The sequence below is a fragment of the Silurus meridionalis genome, chromosome 17, assembly GCF_014805685.1.
Source record: "Silurus meridionalis isolate SWU-2019-XX chromosome 17, ASM1480568v1, whole genome shotgun sequence".
Taxonomy (NCBI): Eukaryota; Metazoa; Chordata; class Actinopteri; order Siluriformes; family Siluridae; genus Silurus; species Silurus meridionalis.
In genome coordinates, this window is record NC_060900.1 from 14,371,337 (window position 1) to 14,394,232 (window position 22,896).

The 22,896-nt window shown below is 37.9% G+C and overlaps 1 protein-coding gene across 4 annotated transcripts in view; it reads left to right on the forward strand.

The window, feature by feature from the left end:
• sema6a (sema domain, transmembrane domain (TM), and cytoplasmic domain, (semaphorin) 6A) overlaps positions 1 to 22,896 on the forward strand; it is a 69,287-nt gene continuing 46,391 nt past the window's right edge. For 2 of the 4 annotated variants that reach the window (XM_046870615.1, XM_046870614.1), the window contains exon 1: positions 1 to 201. The gene's annotated coding sequence lies outside the window, so the exon portion shown is untranslated. The remainder of the gene's footprint in view (positions 202 to 22,896) is intronic. The other 2 variants (XM_046870616.1, XM_046870613.1) reach the window with 2 other exon arrangements.

A 22,896-nucleotide genomic window follows, 5' to 3' on the forward strand; every position in this document is an offset into this window, starting at 1 on the left:
CGCGCGTGTGTGTGTGTGTTCTAGTGAAGGAGGCTTCATCTCCCAAATAGGATGAGCAGCCGGTTTGGTGGTGGCACCGCGGATGGTCCGGACCGATTCACTGCTAGTGTTTTGGAGCTTTTCTTTGTTCAGGACTCTTTTCCACACCAGACGGATTTCCAATGGATATTCCCGTGTGAAGGAGGCGCGCGCGTTATCACGGTACGAGGGAACCTTATTATTCGAAAGAAGGAACGTTTCCGTTATCCTTTTGTAATCGTGTGCTGCGTGGATGTGGGATTTAGGGATCATATCGAAGTTGTGGTGATCATCATGCAAACGTGCGATTGAATGAAAACTTGCTTTGGTATTAACTTGGCTTTTGTGTGTAGCAGATTAGACGCGAGTGCGCTCCTGGAGCGAGCTGCAGCCCCGGCTGACGTCACTCCTGTAAAACTTCTATACTGATTGTTTGTTTGTTTATTTGTTTAAATGCAATTGAGCTCATTGAGGAATGTGATTCGTCTCGACACCTTGAGTGTGTGTGTGTGTGTGTGCGCGTGTAGGTGGTGTAATAACGCTGGGAACACAACACTGTCTGAATCGGATGTCAGTGCAAATATAGACACACTTCACCTATAGACCAGGTTTCATTCAGTGAACCTGTGCCGATTGGATCCCTGCGCTCGAATACGGACCCCATGCATATCTAATACACAGCATGATTTTTATTTGAATGGGAAAATAATAATATTGGATGTCTGATCAGTGTGCATGTAGTTATTAAAGTAAAAACATGGCGTGTCTTTGTTTTCTCAAAGCAATAATGTGGATTTTGCCACATGAGGAATAAGTCAACCTGTCTCATAATCTCTTCTGTGAATCAGTTTTTTAATATTACATATCACCTATAGGCAAAAGGATCTTTTATTCTACAGTCCTTCAGCCTACATTTAGCCACATTAGAGCAAAGAGTCTCTTGAATAGACTTTTGTAGAGATGAATGTTACTCAAATCTTCAATATTTAAAAATAAAAAATAAATAAATAAAAAAGGTTTGGATGCAAAATCCAAAGTGCTGAATTGTACATAGACATATGCACATATGTTGAGATGGATGCACATTGAGCGTTATGTCTTGATAAGGTGTTAATTGTGCCTCGTCAAATCGTTCGACAGACAGCTGATCTTGTGAGAAATCAGTCCGAATTTGAACGAACAAAGGCGACGTGGTCAGATTTTGCTCAAGTGGGATGTAAAAGTATGACCGATTACCCTGCCTGTAACCTCAACCTTTTGTATCTCTCTGTGCGATTGATAGGCAGCGATTTGTGATTTCAATTTCGGTTTCGTCCACTTATAGCTTCTGTGCTAAAAAGGTGCAAGAATGCAGTTAGGTGGTTTGGAAGAAATCTGGAAACCCCATCACTTGAGACCCCCTGGTCTTGACCCCAAAGGTCAAGTAGGGTGTGACTGTTTCAGCTCTGTCTGCATTCGCTTCTTTCTGCACACAACAATACAGAGCATCTGTTTCTAGACGGGGAACAGAATGACAAAGCCTGTCCAAACCATTCAATCTCTCATGATTCTCCATGTGTCAGTGCTCTCTTATGACACTAATGGTACTTGTTAAGACTGCTGTCTGCTGTTCTGATGATGAAAAACTGGCTCCTGGACCAGGCAATATTCTAAGACTACTTTATATTCATGAGACTTTAAGGAGACTTTATTGTTTTTGGGGTTGGCTGCAATTTCCCACACATTTGCCTTTTTTCCTAGGTCAGTTGCACTTGTCCATCTCTGTGCTTTCTGTAATTGGTAAAACTCACTGCTGTGCATGTGTTCAATCATAAGTAAGAGAAACTCGTATAGATTCAAAAGCACAGCTAAGGTTAGCCTACATTCACCTTTAATTAGTACTGCTGGGGCAGTTTATTGTGATATCGCCTGTACACCACCCATTTATAAACATCCAATTAAAGGTTTTTTTTATACCTACTTCGCATCCGTCTTTGATTGCATATATTAGATTGACTGGTTTATGTTTCATCTCTGCATTTGCATTTTATTCTGTCTGTGTACTGTATTTCATTGCAGCACAGCATTTCACAATCTATGATATTGATTTGTTTGGGGGGCCGTAATCAATTTTTTTCAGGAAAAAATAATCAGGTTCTCAGTACTAACCTGCAGTGATGATGCATCCCACCTATCAGTTTGCCAGATGGCTTTCAGCAACGCCACCTACCAAACATGATTATGCTGCAAGTATGAAAAGGGCGTACTGTGTGAACTCGGAATCTTATGATGCTCTGTGAGCAGGCAGTACATGTGACCAGACTCTTTGGTTTTAATAGCATAAAAAGGGCACGCTGTAAGAGACAATAATCATTAAAAAAAATAGTGTTTATATCTGAAATTATTTTTTTTATTGTTCTGGAAAAAAACCAATAATGGACAAAATGACAAATGTATTACATTCTAAAAAAGCATAAGAATGAAGCACTCTAATTCATGTACGTAACCTTTTTTATATTTAGCACCATTGTTATTTTTGTGGTTATTTTTTAGCAATCTGTTCTTTCAATTTATTCGATACTCCAGTAAACCTTGCAATGGGCGACAAAAAAAAAGTGCTTTTACAAGCCGCAACGCACTGGGAGGCATTTGGTCTTCACACCCCAACAATGGCAGTAAAGGCTCCATTGTGTGTGACTGATGTGGATTTGTCACACCGGTGGGCTTGAATCGCTTGTGGTGTAGTCTGTTTAGATTTTTATTGTCAAGAACAGGTACATTTGCTCAGCTTGAATAATTGAAGTGGGTTTATAATTTCAGCTCCATCACAATACTCTTATCGATGTGTCGCATGGATGGGGAACTTCATGTGATTTCCATGATCATGCATTATTAATGGACTTATGTATAGGAGATGATAGTAGGATATAGAATAATAGTATAGTTTAATAGATAGTATAATTTCTTATATTGGCTGCAGTTTCTGATTGTTAAATGCTCCCTTGATACTCAGTTTTTTAAAGCGAATATTTCACAGTAATAATGATGACATAATCAGAATAAGTGTTTGTGCTTCTATATACTCTATTGCCATATTGTCTTTTTGATATGATTAAAGCAGCCTATTATATACCAACCCACTTGCTACTGTGGATTCTTCCAGATCTGGTGGTTCTCTTGTTCAATCATAATAATGCCAGTATTTCATTTGAAATAGAGCTCGTTTAAATAAATAAGCAAAAACCCAATCCAAAGTCATTTTCCAACCTGAAGCATGCTCTTGACCTGAAAATTCTCAAAGGTTTTATTTACTTCTTTATTCTTTATTCTTTATTTAATTAAAGTATCCAGGTCATTGTTTATAGTGTTTTTTTCCCGTCATAACTTCGTAATGTATATTTCAATCAATATTTTGTTTCCGTGCAATTGGTTCCACAGTGGCGTCAAATGGCTATCTGACATTTATTTGTTTATTACCCTTTTTATTGGTGTGACTGCTTCTGAACAATTGCTTCTTCTATAAAACTGAAAATATCTTTTCCTCTCTCGACACTTACATGGTTGCTATCATATAAACATCATCTAAAATGGTAAGGACTGATTTATTACAGCTCAATCTACTTGTTTCTTTCTTGGCTAGATGCCCAAAATCCTTGTATAAAATTTGAGGTTAAACACAGGCGTGGATAAATGCTAGCGTCAGGCTTTGTGTTTATTTTCTTGTTTGTACAGGGATGGTTAGATGCCATCGCTTGTGCTGAAGTGTGTAGCTTATTCACTGGTGATCCGCGGTTGCGCGTTCCACCAGGTTTTCGCATGCCGTGGTGGTGTGTGACACCGAGGACAACATGTACATCTGTCCCGTCCCCAGACCCAGCGTGACTGGCACGGCTTTGCTCATCTATTAATCATGGAGAGCGCCTTCTTATTCCGTTGCCATAGTTTCAGGGCCTGAGACGGCGCCGGGGCTGGAGGGGAGATGGCAGGGGCCAGCAATTCCAAACAGCCTCTCAAGAAGAGAGTATGCTTAAAGGGGCCACTATGGCTTGTGATGGTGGAGACTTATTGTGCATGCATGCCACAGATGGACTGAATGAAATATTGGGGAACTGACAGTGAAGACACCAAGAGGGAGCTCATTCTTTTTTTTAATCACACTACGGCCCTTTGGATGGAAGCTGGCCCAGAGGTGTTGATAAGTGCAAATGAAACTGCTCTGCAGAAATCAGATAGGAGACTGATGATACCATTGGTTGAGATGATCGTTGTATATAGAGGAACTCCATCCCAGAGTTTGACACAAATGCATGGCATTCGATGGTAAGATTGGTTCATTGTTTAGGTCATTTTAGTTAAGTAGTTTATTCAGTGGTGGAGAGAAAATGAATATACTCCAATAGAGCTAAATCTCACTGACAGGCTGATGAGATTTTATAACTCTATATTGCCTTGTTTAACTTCACAGCGTGCATAACTTTTCAGCGATGTCTTGAACTGAGCCTGCTGATTAGACATTAGAGTCTAAAGTGTAAATAAATACAGCTATACAGGATAACATCTGGAGCTGAGTGAGCATCATTTTTTTGCGGATTCGCTTGTCGTAGATATTCACAGTCATTCTTTATACACTATGTGATGTGCGCTTTTCAACCAAATACCTGTTATACGGTATGTCAGATTATGATTCTCGAATTCCAAAGATAAATGAACTGCTAATTATGGCATCAATGGTTATAATCTTTAGGGTGTTCTTACCTTGTTATAATGGTCATGGCCACTGTGTAGCTCCTCATCATATTTCTTTTTTAGCAAGCATTTTAGGGCACAGAACAAGCAGAGACAGGAGCACTGTAATCATGAGTCTTTCTCCTGTGCCTTTCATGTGGCTTTCGTTCTGAATAAAGAACCTTGTCATTGTCAGGACTGTTGGGCGGCAGTCCAAACCAGCATGATTTCCACTCTGCTTCTCATATCTATGACCTTTCTTGGATGGGCCACCCATAGCAGTTACAAAATAAGGGCTGTGGTGTGTTTTTCCCTTCGGCTGTTGGAGATTTCCCGGTGGTTTTGAACTTCTACAGTTGTGTTACATCACCCCTCTGCCTTCAGCAGGTGGTGTTGGAAAGAAAGATGTGGCTCTTGGAGGATTGTCAGGTTTTTTAAGGTATTGCATCACATTAAAGGACAGCTGCTGTAACTGTTCAAGCAGACTTGGTCACCACATTTAATATCTATTTTTGCATATCATTATTCTCAACTGTCTGCAGACTTATACCAGTTGGCACTAAGATTTAATCTCAGTGATTTTTTTTTCAGAGGCATTACTGTACATAAATCACATGACCAATAAGCTTCAGAATTAGTACACGTTCATTTTGGGTGATTTAAGTTTTGCTCGTAAGGTATTCCAGATTTTCTTGGAGTTGGCTAATCAGGCACATGCAAAAATCATCCCTGGGGAGGTTTTAACTCTCTGAGACTTGTCGAAGAATGTTTAACAATAAAGGTCCTTTGTGTACATTTATGACATATCTAATGAACAAATTGCAGCCATGTGGCGTCGTGTGCCTGGTAACATAAGCTCAACCACAAGGCTTCCAGTGTTCAGCCCCTGCATGTCCATCAGCCCAGCGTTGAGAAACGAGGCAGGCACACTTATCATCACTCTCAGAGGACCTGCTCAACAGCCCCAACATTGTTTCCTTCCTCTGCCGCAACAGGAACCACACGTGAAACACCAGAAGTCGATCTAAAACAAGCACAGCTTTGTTGAACTTTTTTTAAATGTTTATTTTTCTTCTGCTTTTATTTAATAATCTTTGGGTTCTGTCTCACGTACAGAGATCACTGCATAAACACTATTTATGATGAATGACAGCCAGAGCAAATATACCAAGTTTTTCTTACAATCGTACCAAAGGGTTAGATGTTTGAGGTGTAATTGGATTTGCTGGGCCCAGTGTATGGAAATAATTTGTCACCACTACTGAATTAAACATCGAGCAGTGTTATTTGGATAGCTGGTGCCTTGTTTGTTTTGTGTAAATTAATATGTTATTTGGAGGATTCTGCTTGCCTTAAAGCATTCATAGCACTCCTTTTAACCAAGCAGACAATTCGGAACACACCAGTCTATTCTTTGGCAGCATTGCTGATATGGGAAAAAAGAGCAACCCCTTTGTCTTAAGTTTCTCCAGGCTTGTTTCTGCTGCAGGATAGCATATATCAGCTAATGCAACGTAACTGGATAGAGAGGAATGAAATGCTATCCAGATGCATTGCTCCTGCGTAACAACTGACCTATATAAGAGAGCGTGAGAGATCCAGGTGTATTATTGCAAGAGCATTTCCTCTTCGTCTCACTTTGATCTTTGTCGCTCGGGGGCCGAATGGATTTTTACCCCCTCTCTCCTACAGAGATGCATTTGTCCAAGGCCTGTTTCATCTTCAAATGAACCGAGAACGACTCTAAAACAAACTTTGTGTTCCCAGCTCAAGCCAATTAGACCAATTAGGTGGAATGCCGCATCCTTGACACCATCTACAATCTTTGTGAAGTTTTTGGAGCGTAATATTCAGAGATGGGTAGTATTTTGCGACAACATTCTACTTTCACTCATTAATTTTTGTACACATTTTCAAACCAGGCTCCTTACTTTAGTTTTAAATTTATTTAGTGGCATGATATATTTTTGTCCTTTTTATTGCACACCATTTTCAGCCTATCAACCTATTATTAACCGACTGTGACAGTGTACCACAGTCATAGGCTAGCCTACAAAGTTAGTAACAAGCAAGGGAGAAGGCAACAAGTAGAATGGCTAATGTTGAATAAACAGAGGGAGTCAGTGTTTTATATGGTGGTTGTTCAACCTCGATACATTCATTAGACAACAAAATTAGAAATTCTTATTTTATATATATATATATATATATATATATATATATATATATATATATATATATATATATATATAAAAAGGTGAGGTCCAGTTACAAGAGTGACACTAACAGTTAGTAGTAATGGTTACTTTTTACTTAAATACATGTCAGAGCCTAATTCTTTACCTTGAGTAAATAAAGTACAGTCAGTACTTCAACTTTTAAAGCATGAGTATCTATACTTCTACTTGGGTGAAGGATGTGTGTATTTGAGAAGACTTTACAGTGTTTCTGTATTTAAAAAGAAACATTATTGATTGGCACAACAGATACTTTCGTTTGTCAGCTTGCCTCATGCTAGATTTTTTATCACAATGCTTGTTTTGACCATCGAACAAATTTGTCAGAAAAAAAACAGGCATAAATACAAGCTCTATTATGCACATTCATTCAAATCAGGAGGAAGATGCACAGCACCCCATTAGAGTGAATTGATGTCACACCGGGAGAGATTTTATTGCTAGTTTGACAGTGCAGTGTGAGTGAAATTAGGCATGAAGCGCCACTACTTTATTACTAATGTCTGATCTGTCAGGCTTCGCTAACGGTTGTAGCCATGACTATACCTACAAAACGGCCACGGCTATTTGTTAAAGGGTCGTATTTTCTCCACAGTTTGTAGCAGGTTCTCTGTGCAGCTTCTCTGTCCTGGTTCTTTCTGGCAGCATGGGCTGAAGCTGAAGGAGACTCTGAGGCTTGGCAGTATTGATCTTCTGCTGATAACTATGAGGGGTATTTATATAGCCATTGATGGTTATTTATTCACACAGATGCATTGTATTACATTTTGGAGGTTATTGAGTGTGAACTGAGATTCAAATCAATGAAACCGTAATATAGTTTTGTTTCCATTAATAGCACTCACACTTGGTGTTCACAGAAATGTCCTGAAAGGTTATTCTGAAGAAATAGCCACCGTGAGCAAGCAGTGTGCATTATTTTAATCATTTAGGGTCAACAACTGACAGACCACGGTTTAGTAAGTGACTTAAAAAACTTAAAACTTAAAAACTTAAAAAAATTCTTAATAAAAGTGGTAAATAAGAAGCAAGTTGTTTAGTGAATCTAGGTTTCAAAACATGAACTATAGTGGCTTTGTTAACAGATCTTTCTTTAAAGAAAATACATTTTTTTTTACGAGTTTTTTACTGAAGAAAGCTTAGACCAGAGACACCACAGCTACCAAAATAGAAACATAAACTCAGTAAAGGAAGAGTAGAAACTCTTTGTCATTATGATTTGTCATTATGTTTACCCTTTCTGAGTGTCTGAGTAGGGAGCCATGATATGGCTTGTTTAAAGTGAACAACAAATAGAGAATGGCCACAGAAATATGTGCAGCATGTGTTGAGCATGAGCCTACTACTCAAAAGCAGTATTGTGATGCATCATTAAAAATAACATCCACTACAAACAATCAAAATTATGAATAAAAAGTAATACCAATCTTTAAAAAAAAAAAAAAACGGTTACCATTGTGAGTTATTTATTTCCAATTGAACATAAAATTGACCTTTACAGTTTTTTTTGTTTAGTAAGTGAACATGCCTACTTTATAACTTAGAATCTTTCTTTACATAGCATATGACACAATACATTATAGATGCCAGTGTGCTAGAAACTTAAGGCACACACAATAGCTGGACAGCTGCTTGACTTTTGCTTGCATGCCATGCTGGATGGGATGTGGCATCAGTTGCAAGTCTGGCATCTTAATGCTGCTTTAACAGATCATATGACACTTGGGCATGTGTGAAAAGTCCAGTGTCCCCTTAGACCAGTGGGTGTCTGATTCAGGGACCTTGGGCTGATCAAATTTCTTGGGTTTTTCTGGTCAGGTGTTGTGGCAGGGACCTAATGAACACCATTTAGAGGTTTCTTGGTGTACTGGAAATCTGAAATACCAAAAGCTGTGTATTTTCTAACTATTTTAAAATAGCCATTGAAATGTTTTACATCATTTATTGCTATCCTTGTTGTATAAGGTAGCATGATATATATATATATATATATATATATATATATATATATATATATATATATATACACACACATTGGTACCCTGGAACCCCGGAAGTTCCAAAAATCCGCGAATTTATACGCACCCCCTATGGTACCTTAATGAATTCATCTAGACATTATGTCACTATGTTCACTGTTAGTGAAAACATAGTTAAAAATGTTATTCCAAATGTTCCATAACATTCGGTCCCGTTGCAGATTTACATTATATTGTGAATTCTCCATACTGATTCATTTGCATTATGCTTTATATCTATTCCATTGAACTGTAATCATTCTGCTTATTCAAGATTTTAGATGAGCATTTTTGAATAACACACAAGATGAAAAGAATGAGTCAGAGGAAACCACAATAACCTTCAATAAGTCCTGAGCATGAAGAACTTTCAATAGGTTTGTCTCAAAAGAACAAAATACTGAATGCAGTATCACAAGCATCCCCCATGATACATCCCATATCTGTGTAATAGAGACAGCACTGCTGTATCGTTTTCTCGTTTTGTATGTATAGAATTGTAAAGGAAGGCTTTTGAACAAGATCCATCACACACTCCCAAACCCCCATATCAATAAAGCTGAGAATGAACCCACAATTAAAAAAAGTCGAGAGAAAGGGATTTTCAGTGTGCCAGTGGGACCAAGCAACAGTTGCCTTGGCATAAAAAGAGTGACAGAGTCCACTGACACTGTAATACTGAGGCCCTGCGCTCTGCTCACTGGCTGTGCGCAAAGAGTTTACTGTACTTTTCAGACTGTGGGCTGAATGAAGGCCGCCAGAGACCAGGGGGAGGCCTGTCGAGTTTGTAAAACATTCAGTGGTTTTCATATGGTAATTGTTCCTGAACTCTGTTTCTTCTAGTTTGCTTTAATGAAAGTAGTCATTCAATTCGTGGTGCCCCCCAACTCATATGGAATGTGACAGGGTGTAGTATTTAGGTGGCTTAATTGACCCTGCAAAGAAAGAAGAATGAAGAGAGAAAGAGGAGTGAGAAGGGCTTTTTATAGTGAGAGACTGTCCGCTTTGCTGCCATATCTAGTTAATATAAAAGCCACTGTCTAATGTTAGGCAGATAACAAGAGGTAGATTCATTTTGAGCTGCTCTTATTTCCATGTAATGGATGGTAAGTCAAGAACAATTATTACTTTGCAAAGAAATTATGTTAACAAGAAAAGATGAAAAGAGAAAAACTAAAAAAATCTAAGACAGAATGTTTCCGCTAGAGTCAACAGGAAATGTGCAAGCGAAACCCTGCTCTTAATGGATTTTTCATTGCAGTGTTTAGATTGTGTTAATCTAGATTGATTAATTAAGTTAAAATAAATGGCCTCAGCGGGTGAAAAGCATGAGGATGTATTGACCATGTTTTAGGGTTGAAGGAGTAGATCTTTATACAAATGTAATTGGTATTTTTTTTTTCCCAGTTATTATAGATACATGAATGGTTCCTTCAACTGAACGAGTTTAGTCCAAACCTCAATAACTAAAAACACAAACAGGCAAAGAAAATACCCTGAGCATTGACCTAGTGTGTTCTGTAGGTGGAAATTCAAGTATAGAAAACTATTTGGAGCTAATAACTACACCAATAGTAATTTACACATTTCAATAAAGTTGTTGAAATAAGATGAAATGAAATTATATTAGCTTATATTTAGTTGCTAAGTAGAATTTACTATACAGCAAAAGAGGTCCCTGGTTGCAAAAGCTTTAAGACCACCAGAGCTTGACAACATTTAATTTGTTAATGTCAGATTGGATGTGTGTGTATGTCAAAACCAAGGTGCCTGGGGGTCACAGGAAATACAGAAGGCCAGTCCTGTCAGTGCAGGAACTAAATCGTTATCAAGACCTTCATGAGCTTTGCTGATGAAAACATTTCCTATTTGGACTACAAGCCTTAAGCTTCCTTCACTCTGCTAACTTGGAGTCATTAATCTCTGACAAGCAACGTTGAAGACCAAACAGACTCTGACTGTGAGGCGGAAAAATGTGTGTTTGAACTTTCCAGTACCTTATTTGAGTAATGTGGGATTCTATCTGCATCCTTCATTTTGTGGCACCTGCAAATTTTACACTGAAGTTCTGCTGTATGACTGAATCACCCTACCAGCTGAGCCAAAAGTGTCACATTTTTAAGTGTATAACCAGAAGAAGAAACTTGGACCATAAACCCACATATGTTTTTCATAATTGTAAAAACATGTAGGTTTGGCTTGTGTCTTAAAAGATTTTTTTCTTGATTTCCATGTTTCAAAGAACTCAGTAACATTTATCTATTTAGTCCCTGTCTTCACCATGTAATGGAATTACAGGCTTTGAGAGGGCGGGGAGATTTAGGTCATGTGCACATCTGTGCAAAGATCCTCTTTCTCTTTATTATAAAAAATGAGCGATAAAGTGAGATTAACACTGTTTCAGGTTTTGTGAATTATATACCTGTTAGGTATAAAGTGTGGGTGATGTCTGAATGGAAAGCCGAAATATTTCGTTTATGTGTTTGTGAAAATGTGAATTGCAAGTTGAATTTTACCAAAACTGTTTTTTGGATCTGATTTTTTTTTTTAGATCTATGGGTTAGAGTCTGTGGCCTTGGACAATTCAAGTGGCCTTGGACAATTGTTCAAAATTACAAAAATAAATAATAAATAAGATTTTTGTATTCATTGTGATTGTTGCTTTGCAGACATGAATTTGAAATTCCAACCTAAACATAAATACACATAGCTATTGTATAATACTGTTAAAATACTGCAGGGTCTTTTTGCCATGACCTTGTAGAGTCTTTCTCTATCATTCTACTATTTTAAGTACCTACTTTTACATAAACAGTAATCGAATCAACGATACGCTTAAGATGAACCAAGATCTGTTCAGCTCATTTGATATACTTTAATCATTTCATTCATGAAGCACTGACAGAGTGAAGCCATGGATGTCATGTGTTACAAATGTAGCCCAGTTTGCTAATATGACGCTTGTTTGTTAACTGTAGTTTTAAAGTATTGTTGAACCAGGCATAAATATTTTGTTGCACTTGAGCTTTCATAATACTACATGTAAAGTTTTGTGTGGTTTTGTCATGCAATGTTCACAAATTTTTGTTGTTGTTTATGATAATGAGCAAATCAACCGTAAAGATCTCATGCTTCAGATGACAGAGACAGTCGTGTAAGGCTATGGCATGTGGGTCAGCTGAACCTATTTCCCCTTTGTGCCTAAACTTCCTGTTTTGTTAGTCTTTATTCAGCGATTAAGCATCTCATGAAGGTGAAACAAGGTATAAAACTTGTCTTGTGCACTGTACTGCTTAGCAAGCTGTTGGTGGATTGCTTGTGTGCGGGTGCTCTTATTCACTTGGTTAAGGAGCACTGCCTTCCAACCATGACAGATAACATGGAGTCGGTTGTGCAAATCCTGGAGGATGTTGTAGGTGCAGGTCCGTTGTGACTGTTCTATTCATGCAGCTTACCACCCGATGGGGCTCGGCTAATTGGTGGCCCCAGCTAGGGCCCTTTCTAAGGCTTTCTCACAAAAGATCACATGGTGGTGCCACCAAAAGCGGGGAGGGGGATGTGAAGAAGAGAAGTTTCCCACTCAAAGAATGTTTCAGTGGAAAGAGTCCTATTGCTGACCGCGGGAGCGAATCATCCCTCAACAAGTTATCTGTGACCCACTTGCCCATCCGTGTGTGAAGAACTCCTTTTATTTTCTCTTTCCTCTGGCCTGCAACATTTAATCTCTGTTGCTTTTTTGGGGACCTGTTGTTCGTGGTGGAACACAAAGCGAGGCTTGTCCTGTAGGTTCTGTCTCTACATTCTCACCTCCAGACAAGGACAATGACATTGTCAGAACCGCTCCAGTTGCTTGATATTGATTCTCTCTGAGTGTGAATGTCGAAGAAACAGTAAAGAGAGAGGTCATTATTTATCTTTAATCTTGTACTCTTGAATTGTAGTGGGTCTTTAACATACTGAATATTGATTTTTTTTTTTCCCTTCCTGATTTCAACCCTTTTTTCTTTAGCTAAGAACTAATGATTTTATTTGTTATTTAAAGTCACACCCAGGATTAAATAGGCAGCCTACAGTAAAGAGGTGAGAAGGAGAAGGGATTTAAGGCATGCTCGGTTTCAGCCCGCTCTTTCACTTGCTGTGTGGTTGAGAGCCAAAGCAGCTTTGAGTGGGCTTGATTGAAAAGGTGTTATGACTTCTAATGATCACAATCTGCCAATCAACATGGCCATGTAATATTTCAAACAATGCATCATTTAAGAAATTGTCACTTTTACATAGATACATAGTTGAATTTCTGGAATTTATACTGCATTTCTATGCATATAAAAGTTTGTTCATGCCTTCAGTGCAACACACTGTCCTATTTTTATTGTTTGACTTAAAAAGAGTATTATTTCCTACAAAATATTCCCTAGAGTCCATCATAGGTCAGCTACAATCTTATCATAAGTGGCATCTGGTTTGAAAACAAGTTTTTAATCAATGTGTTTAAATATGTCGAATGCAACCCAATCCACACGCAGCATATGAAAGACCACTTTAACTGGATTTTGGTAAATTATTACTTTAACGCAGACCAATGCTTTTTGAGGGCTCAGATGTAAAAATGCTAATTTTTCCTGGCCCTTGAGAGGGATATAATGTCCTACCAGCTCAAGACCGGTGTAGGTCTGCGAGTGCTCTATTTTCAAGCCCAACAGTCTGGCACGAATTTGCCAAATCAGCTGTACTGTAACTGAGCTTAATCAATTTGGAGTGTACATGATGAAGATACACAATATGCTTGACTCTTTTGACTTGTCTTTAATTAGAAAGGGCAACTTGATGAGTCATTTTTCTGTAAAGCACTACACTGAGTAGCTGAAGGCTATATTAAGTAACGGTTACATAAGAGAATAAATAAAACATAAATCAGCTGGTAAAAATATTCACTCATTCTCCAATTTGCCTCAGTGGAGTACTAAGGTTTAATCATATCCGGAATGGACATTTTCATGGAGTGTTAAAAAAAAGCTTTAGTACATTTATATCATTAGTATATGATTTACACTGTATTATATTGAACAGTCAGTGTTCTTGAAGATCAATTTTAAGTTGTGATTACAAAAGTACAAATTGAAATTTAGTACTTTTCCTGAGGGTGTTTACATAGCGATATTCTGTTCTCCATGTCACTAGCCTTATCATAAGACTTGCTGTGCTTATTTTTGGCCACAATCATTATTGTGTCACCTGACTGGGTTGTGGAATTGGTCTGTGTGGGGGTTGAAAGGGATGCCTTGTAAAGCTCAACAGGAGCTTCCCTACGGTATGGCCACTGAGTTGTACAGCTCCAGTGACAAACCCAGGAGAGCGATAAACCCAGTGAGGGCCTCCCCTTCAATACTTCCCTGTTTTATAACAGTGTCAAGTAGAATGTCAGCCATTTCACAGGGATCGTGTCTGTCCAACAAAAGATTTCCTTTGAACATGAGATGGTCATGACAACACACATGACAGCAGCTGTTAAACTGGTGATTTCTTTCAGTTAATTTAGCTGTCTGATTTCTAAGTCTTGATTCCACAATGGAGTTTAATTCGTCTTCATGGATTATTCATTGTCTCAGACCTCAACGCATGGGGATTTCATGTAAATGTGGTATCAAAACGTTAAATCCAGTGTGTCCCTTGCTCTCTTACTCATTATAAGGAATGGAGAAATGAGTCTTAATCAGAGGCAGGGCAGCTGCCGGTGTTGTGTTACAGTTTGGCTCGTGCGTAGCGAGTGTTTTGATTGTGCTGCGGAACAGCCCTGAGTGAGCTTTAAAAGCAGCCTTGATTAGAGTCAGAGCTCTTTCAGGGAGCAGCCCATGTCACCTCATTTTGAAACGGTTTAATCTGACATTGAGGACAATGAAGCCTTTAACTTTATGTAGACACACAGTCAAACACTCACACACACGTTGTATTCTCTTGACTGGCTTTGCTTAGCCACAGACTTCTGTCTCCCATCAGGATCAGTTGCTAAAACCACTATTCCTTTGATTTGCCCTCCGGACGCCAACCCGAAATTGCGCGGTTTCAACTTGAAAAGATCTAACTTCCTCCACCCCATGGACTCAATTATTTCTCCATGCTTGAGTCGGCAAAATGTCAAATTGTGTAGGATCTTCTCACATGTGGAGCTGCTACATTGTAACTGGCTTCTGTATAGCCAGAACTGGTACACTATCTGGCTATGGTCACTACGGTGGTGGCCCTAATCGCATCGAGAGGAGTAAAAAAAAGGCACTGGGATTTGCAGTGCTGGCTCGAGGGGGGCTCTGTTCTCAACAGATAAAACTGTTTCTGTAGGCCCCCCGAGTGCTAAAGCCGTAATAAATCCCTAACGAGTCACTCTAATGAGTATTTACCTGAAATACTATTTTATCTACCCTACAGTCATTTCTAGTTTGTGGGGTGTACTGCCAGATTGCTATTATTATTATTATTATTATTATTATTATTATTATTTATTTATTTATTTATTTTTATCATTTTATATATATATATATATATATATATATATATATATATATATATATATATATATATATATATATATATATATATATATACACACACACACACATTCAGTTTAAATATTGTATATTAAATATACTCAAAAGGCAATTGGCTTTTAGTGCAGTAGTCTCACCACTTTGTTTAAAAAATATAAAATCATGAGACATTCACTTCCTCCTTGAATTACCATTAAATAATGCCATACCTCTTTTAAGATCTAAATCTCTTAAAAAGATTTTTAAGATTAAATTTAATTAGTTTACAAACAAAAGAAAATTGGTTCAAGGGTAACAAGGTTGTGTTCATGAGTGATTAAATAAATTGCTTTTCATAACAGTACAAACCAGTGATTTATTGAATTATGCTGATCTGAGATCTGTGCAATGTTTCTTCAAACAATATATACAAAAAAATGCTTATACTAAGTGTTCTAAATATGATATACTGTAGATAATGACCTGCAACACTGGATTGTGTGGGATTGGATTTGATATATAACATGAGAACTGTTCTCATGTTATTCCATTTTCCATGAGAACTCACATGGATATGGACATTCAGAAGTTCACTGGAAATGTCAGATCAGTACAGTATAACATATAAGCCAAAACCAGTGCTTTGAAATTGTTATTCATATTGAAATGGAAGTTGGGATTGGTGCATTCATACATACAGTATGCCTGAAGTAGTAATACACAACAATCAAGTTACGAAAACATATATGAATATATATGCGAGACAAATACCTGGTTACAAACCCTAACTATGCGTGTAGCATAAGTTTTATTGTGGGAAAAACTAAAGATTAGAAATGTCTCATTACTATTAGTACTGGTCATACTATTGTTGTGTCTGATTTGCATAAAACTAACCCTTGCTCAACTTTATAGGATCACCCAACCCTCCAACTTCACTTTGCCAACAGCTGCTACACCTCCTGTCTCTGTTAATTGCCAACTCTCAATGAAAATTAATGACTTCTGGCTGGGTTGTCACATCACATGGGTGCCAGCGAGAAGGCAGGGTAAGGGGCTGACACCAGTACTAATGCTGATTCAATTTGAACTGTTGCATTAAGAGGATGCTGTCATTCAGAACTTTTTTTTTTTTTTTTTTTGCTGTGTTAGAAAACTTGCAAGTGCAAGTTTAATGGGTTGGATTAATCATGCTAGAGAAAAGAAATTGGAATACAAAAGAAAAGGGAAAGAGAGTTTTTCTTGCCTAGGCCAGTACAACAGCAGTGAGCAGCTGATGCTCTCTTTCTGGACTCATTAGTTGAGTGGATATTTGAACCTAAGTACTCTCTAAGAGACAGTCGCTCTTCAATTCCATTAAGGCATTGTACATTATTCACCTGTTTCATTAATCAAATTTCCGCTTAAATTTACAGGACTTGATATCCTTAGGCAAACAGGTGAAAAGAGACAAAAAATTAGCAGAGGGAAGGCTTTCCATTCTTTCAGCCTTTGTGAAAATGACAGAGGCCACAACAGTTCAGTGCAGCTGAGCTCATCTTTGTGGATATTGTGTCTGCATGAGCTGTCTCAAAGCAGTCTGCTTATCTGAAGGCTGAGATAGAGAATGAAGTCAGTGATGACAAATTGCCTTGACAGAACGAATAGAAACAAAATAGTGTGAGTGCGTGTGTGTGTGTGTGTGTGTGTGTGTGTGTGTGTGTGTGTGTGTGTGTGTGTGTGTTTAGGGTGGGGGCAGGGGTTGGGGACTTACGGCTTAGATCATTTGGGGCCTACTGTGGTAAAATGAGCATGGTGGTGGAGTTTGTTTTGGAGAATAAATATTTGTATCTACATCTTGTCCCATACACTGCCACACCAACTGAAAACATTTGTTGGAAAAAAAAATAAGCTGGGTGACTTAATGAAACTAGTTTACTTGGTGTTTTTAGTCAGTGATGTTTATTATAATAGATTTTTTTTACTGTACTGCATTATGCTGTAAGATGATTATTATTTCTTATGGATTAGTAGCTGAATTGTTAGTTTCAGATGCATACTGATGGATAAACTTCTTTGAACAAATTAAAACCCTTGCTTATTATTTAGTTATTTGACATATAGCATATTGTTATGTCCAAATTGATTAAACCAGGTAATGTTTAGTTAAGGATTTTGGGAGGATTAGAATAGATCCTAGTGGAGAAACTAAAATCATTTTAGGTATTTAAATATATTTTTTTTATTTAGACTCTCAGAGGCAGGATTATTGGCAAGTTCTTTTAAAAGAGACTGTTTTCTCATCAGAGACGGGTTAGGAAGTCTCAAAATCTGTTCAAAGTGAAAACTTCCACTTTGCACATAGCAGGATATAGCTGGTGGAGACTGCAGTATAAGCTCCTTTACTAGTGTTGTTTATTTTGCACCCGGGGAAGGTTTTAGCCGAAAGGATCCCGTAATCCTTATGCCATGCAATCTACACTGAGTTGTTGCTGACAGCTCTGAGTTTCCTTTTGTGCGTGAGGACTCATGCCTGCGAGAGATAGGTTCCTCATCAGGGCATAGCTGCCTGTTTATACCATTCTCTGTTTCTCCCACACAACCTCACTCAGCTTTGTTTTCATCCATACAGGCTTCTTTTGCACTTGAGAACCTTAAAGAACTGACTGCCATTAGCACCCTGGAAAAGTGTGCATGACCGAAAGCTAATAACACAACCACTAATTTGCACATTGGCACATTCGAAATATCTGGCACGTGTGACTAAGCAGCATGAGGCAAATAGTTCAGTTTTACTTACTTCCTAACTCTTGAGTTTTATAGAGAACAATCATTAACACTCTCTTATTTGCAATGAATTTCTTTTGGGGAGAAGAATATAAATGAGTCTGCTCATATCATATATTTACTATTCTCTTGAAGGAGCAAAAGGCTTTCAAATTAGTGCCAATTACTCAAAAGCTAAAATTGAATTAGAGGGTCTAATAAATGAGCTGCGGCGGCTTCCTTTAACTTTGGCTTTCTGCTCACGTAATTCCCCTCCTGATTAAATTTATACGCTTGTTTCTGCTTTGTGTTTTTCCTTGCAGCGAGACAATAACTGTACCCTTAACCTTTGAAAGGAATAGATACCAGTGATCTATAGCTCCACTGCCTAAATTAATGAGCCATTTCCATTAGAAATATTACACGACACAACTGATCTACAGATCAGGGAATCAAAAATGTCCTCTGACGCAGCACCGAAAATTAGATATTGAAGAACTATCATGTGCTTCGAAGAGGAGGTACTCCAGGGAGAATGATATACTGAGACTCCCAGCAGAGGCAGGAAAAAGATGCGAATGAGATTTCATGTGGATACCAAGACTTCTTTCAGCTAGCAAGCTTTAAATGAGCTTTTATGTTTGTCCCTTGTGGTTGAACATAGTGGTTTCATGTTGCACACATGTGATTTGGTGATAGCATGTGTAATTAGTGTTCTGGGTAGTTGCAGCCAGAGTCTGTACAGTTATTGTGTGTAATAGGTTCTTACAGTGCGGTCAAGCGTGCAGCGAAAAGCATCTGTGTAGTACAGGAAGGCCTGGTGTATACTAACAGCCAAAGGTTTGGACAGGCTAGATTAAATATATGTTTAATTTACATTAGGCCTAGGTTTGACATGTGTTTGTAAGATAAATGTAATCATGAAGAATGTTTATGTATAAATTTTGCTCTGAAAATGTAATTTCTAATTAGCAGGGTAGTATTTCTTTAATGTAAGTAGTTTTCATTTAGAACATGGTAGAAATAAGAAAACATTCCAGAATGAAACAAGTTGAAAGCTATCAAAGATGTTATTATTATTATTATTATTATTATTATTATTATTATTATTATTATTATTAAATAGTGGAAATTGGTAAAAAATAATTATAAGAAAAACATGTGCAAAAACATGAGTAACATCTGATCATGCTACTTCACATTTTGTGCCACTGTACTATTTATAACCATCACCAGAAAACTGAATGTGGTGTGTAGTTTTGGAATTAGGCAGTATTCGATTAGTAGATGCTCTGTCTAGGCCATGTTTCTTCTGTTGTCTTTAAAGGTTCAATAAAACTAGATGTACAGTGTTATTCAAAAAGAATGAACCGATTTCATTGCGCAATATAACAACTGAACGTTTCCGGAAGAACGACGTGACTACATCACCCCTGTGGCAGCCATTCAAAACTTAGATAACTCCTCTTTCAAATGGTCACTGACTCATTCCATGGCGATGCTTGAGAACTGAAGCAATGCGTCATGATATCGGTTCATTCTTTTTGAATAACCCTGTATTTTCAAACAGCACTTTGTATGTTCTGGTTTCATGTGAATCAATGAACTTTAGCAAAAAGATTCAGCAAATTCACTTTGAAGCTTTGCAGAAGGCCATTACTGCTGAACTGCTTGGACATGGGCCCACCTACGAGAATAATAGATTAAATGCAGATTGGAGGGTCAGGGAGCATTTGGATTCTAGTTACCATTTAGCTGAGTGGACTGACACAAGAACTCACTCACAGCCCATCAGAGGATTAACATTCGCCTTGGATTGGCTAGCAGACAAGTTCGAGAGGGCCTAGACTCACCAAAGCCTAGAAACAGACGTAAAGCCAAAACCACAAGCTTTCAAAAATCCAACAAATCAAAAACAATGTTGCTTCTTGGAAAGGATTTTAAAGGCTACCTCATCTATACATCTGTAATCTATCATTTGTATGTAAAGATGTTTGATGTTCTTACATGCACCAAAATTGAAAAACACATTTCATTGTAGCACTGCTCTTTTGGCAAAATCTACTTACAGAATCTGTGTCAGAAATAAGTGCAGTGTTTTTTCTTTGGTACAAAGATAGTAGGGCTACTAGACTAGAGGAAGGTGCAGAGGGGGATGTAGATCTCCAGCGTGTGTATACGAGTGTTTTATTTATACTCTCTCAGTGTGTTTGTTCCACTTCCAGCTAAATACAGCTTATTATGTTGAACGTGTTTCGTGTTTTTGGTAGTAGCAAATGGTCCAAAATTATACAAACAATACGTTTCTCAGTCATTATAATAATCGGTATGACATGTTGTTGTGCGCCATTATATTGTAAGCATAATGAATTTACTTAGAATTTAGAAGAAATTACAGTAATTGTATAGCTGTGAGAACTGACTCCAAAGTGCCTGGTTTTACTGATTTCACCGAAACAAACATAAACATAATTAATAAAACATAAACATAATCTACTGACAAAACATTGTCAGTAGATTTCACAATAATTCCATGACCATAAAATGCACTTGTTATGTATTTGTTAGTTTAGTAAGTCAAAAATTTTACTGTGGTCTGTTGACGTAATTCTGTAGCTTAAAATCAATATTTTTGAATATATCATTTATTATTTTTCATAAATCCAATAAACAGATTGTTTTACAGTCTGAATACTGTAATAGAATTTCAATTTCTTGAAAATAGTTTAATGCTTCATATATACATTTACAATGCTGCTATGGTTATATTATAAATGAGCCAAAAAGTCAGAAATGAACAATCAATAATCACTGTTAGGCGAAATGATCAACAATTTAACAGGCCTAGTAAAAGTATGAGGTATTTGCTTAAAGTGGCCTAAAAATATTCTACAATTGAGATACAGCCACCATTTTGCAGCTGCTCAATTGTTCTGCCTTCTTTGTACGTTTATATGGAAGTGCAAGCTGACATAAGGAAGCTCCAGTCTCCTTTCTCTGTTCCTGTTAACAGGAAATTGAACGGATAAGCCACTCGTCCAGCTGCATTTGCATGCGTGTTATAATATTTGATTTTGTCGTCCATTACTTTGTGCCGAAATATTGAATGCAAATGAATAGCAGTGGCTATGAATGGAGCACGAGATATGATAAATGGATCAAAGTGAGGCAGGAAATGATTGCCAGCCTCCTTCTTATCTTTAATAAATTTCTGTTCTGCTCAGGCTGTCAGCTGCACTTGGCTCAGATTTGGTTTGTCTCCATCCGGCCCCTACTTGATTGACAGAAATGAAAAAGGTTTGAATGTATGACTTTATTCTTTTTTCTGACTACTATTGGAAGCAGCAGTTGGTGGTCTTTACTTATATTCTCCACACAAAACCTCAGGAGTGACTGCTTTTTGGCATGCTGAAACAGGTCTAGATTTTTTTTATTTCAGTTTTCCTTAGTGGAAATCTACCTCATCTTAATTAAGAGCATAGTCAGTGTGAACTACATTTTATCTTACATATTACATTTTCTCCACTGTGCCAGTATCACCTTCAGGCGTTATTAATAAGTGTGGCTTCTTTGGAAGGATGCAGGAAACTTCAATTATACAGCATTTCAGCTACAGGTTATGTTGTCAAGAAATGATTTAATTAATTCTGCCCATTGAAATTTTGCAGGTTTGTAAAGCACTGATGCGGGGAGTGGTAGCACAGTGGTTAAGGTGCTGGGTTTCTGATTGGAAGGTCGGGGGTTCAAGCGCGAGTATCGCCAAGCTGCCACTCTTGGGCCCTTGAGCAAGACCCTTAACCCCTGTGCACCAGGGGTGCTGTGTCTTGGCTGCAAAGAAACGAATATGCTTCTGTAATGCATATGTGACAAATTAAGGCTATTCTATAGCTATTCTATTCATAACTGTGTTAAATTATTAGCCAACTTTGACATTTGTTTCGAAATTGTGTTTCTCTAAACAGCGGGTATTTGCGTGTGGCAGGCTGAGGAATGCTAAATTACTCCTCTGACATGCTGTTTATCAAGGTTGGCCCTCAACATTCTGTGTTAAGGAGCATACTGCACTGCCTTGCTGTATGACTGAGGCGTAATTGCAGGTTGTGCCTCTTTAATTCAGTGTTTGTCTATCGTTGCAGTGTTTGCTATGTCTGATAAGGATCATTCCACCACTGTGTGTGTGGTGTAAACTTGCACAGGCATATGGTCTCCAGTGGATGAACAGGCAGTTAGAGGTGCGAATAGAGGTGTGTGTGCGTCTACATCGCAGACGCTGCCTCATTTCCGCTAAGCTTTATTGCCTGCCCAAATTTCCCCTCAACATCCGGGGTAATAAAGGTGTTGGCTTAATTTCTTGCCAAAACACCTAGATTTCTGTCAGGCTTCTTAGTCAAGTGTGCTAAAATTGACATTTATTTTATCTCTGGTTATTGCATTTAAATATCATTTTAAAAACACTACAGCTCTGTAATCCTGCTACAGGAAAGAAATACATGCTTTCTTTTCATGCTAGACCCTCACCCCCACCTACATCACACATATGCATATGCTTACACATAACATAGGAGCTGTGTTGATTCAGACAGCAGGCTAACAGAGTTTAATCATTAATCTTTAGTCAAACAGTAAGACATTACATTTAGGGCATTTTACACATGT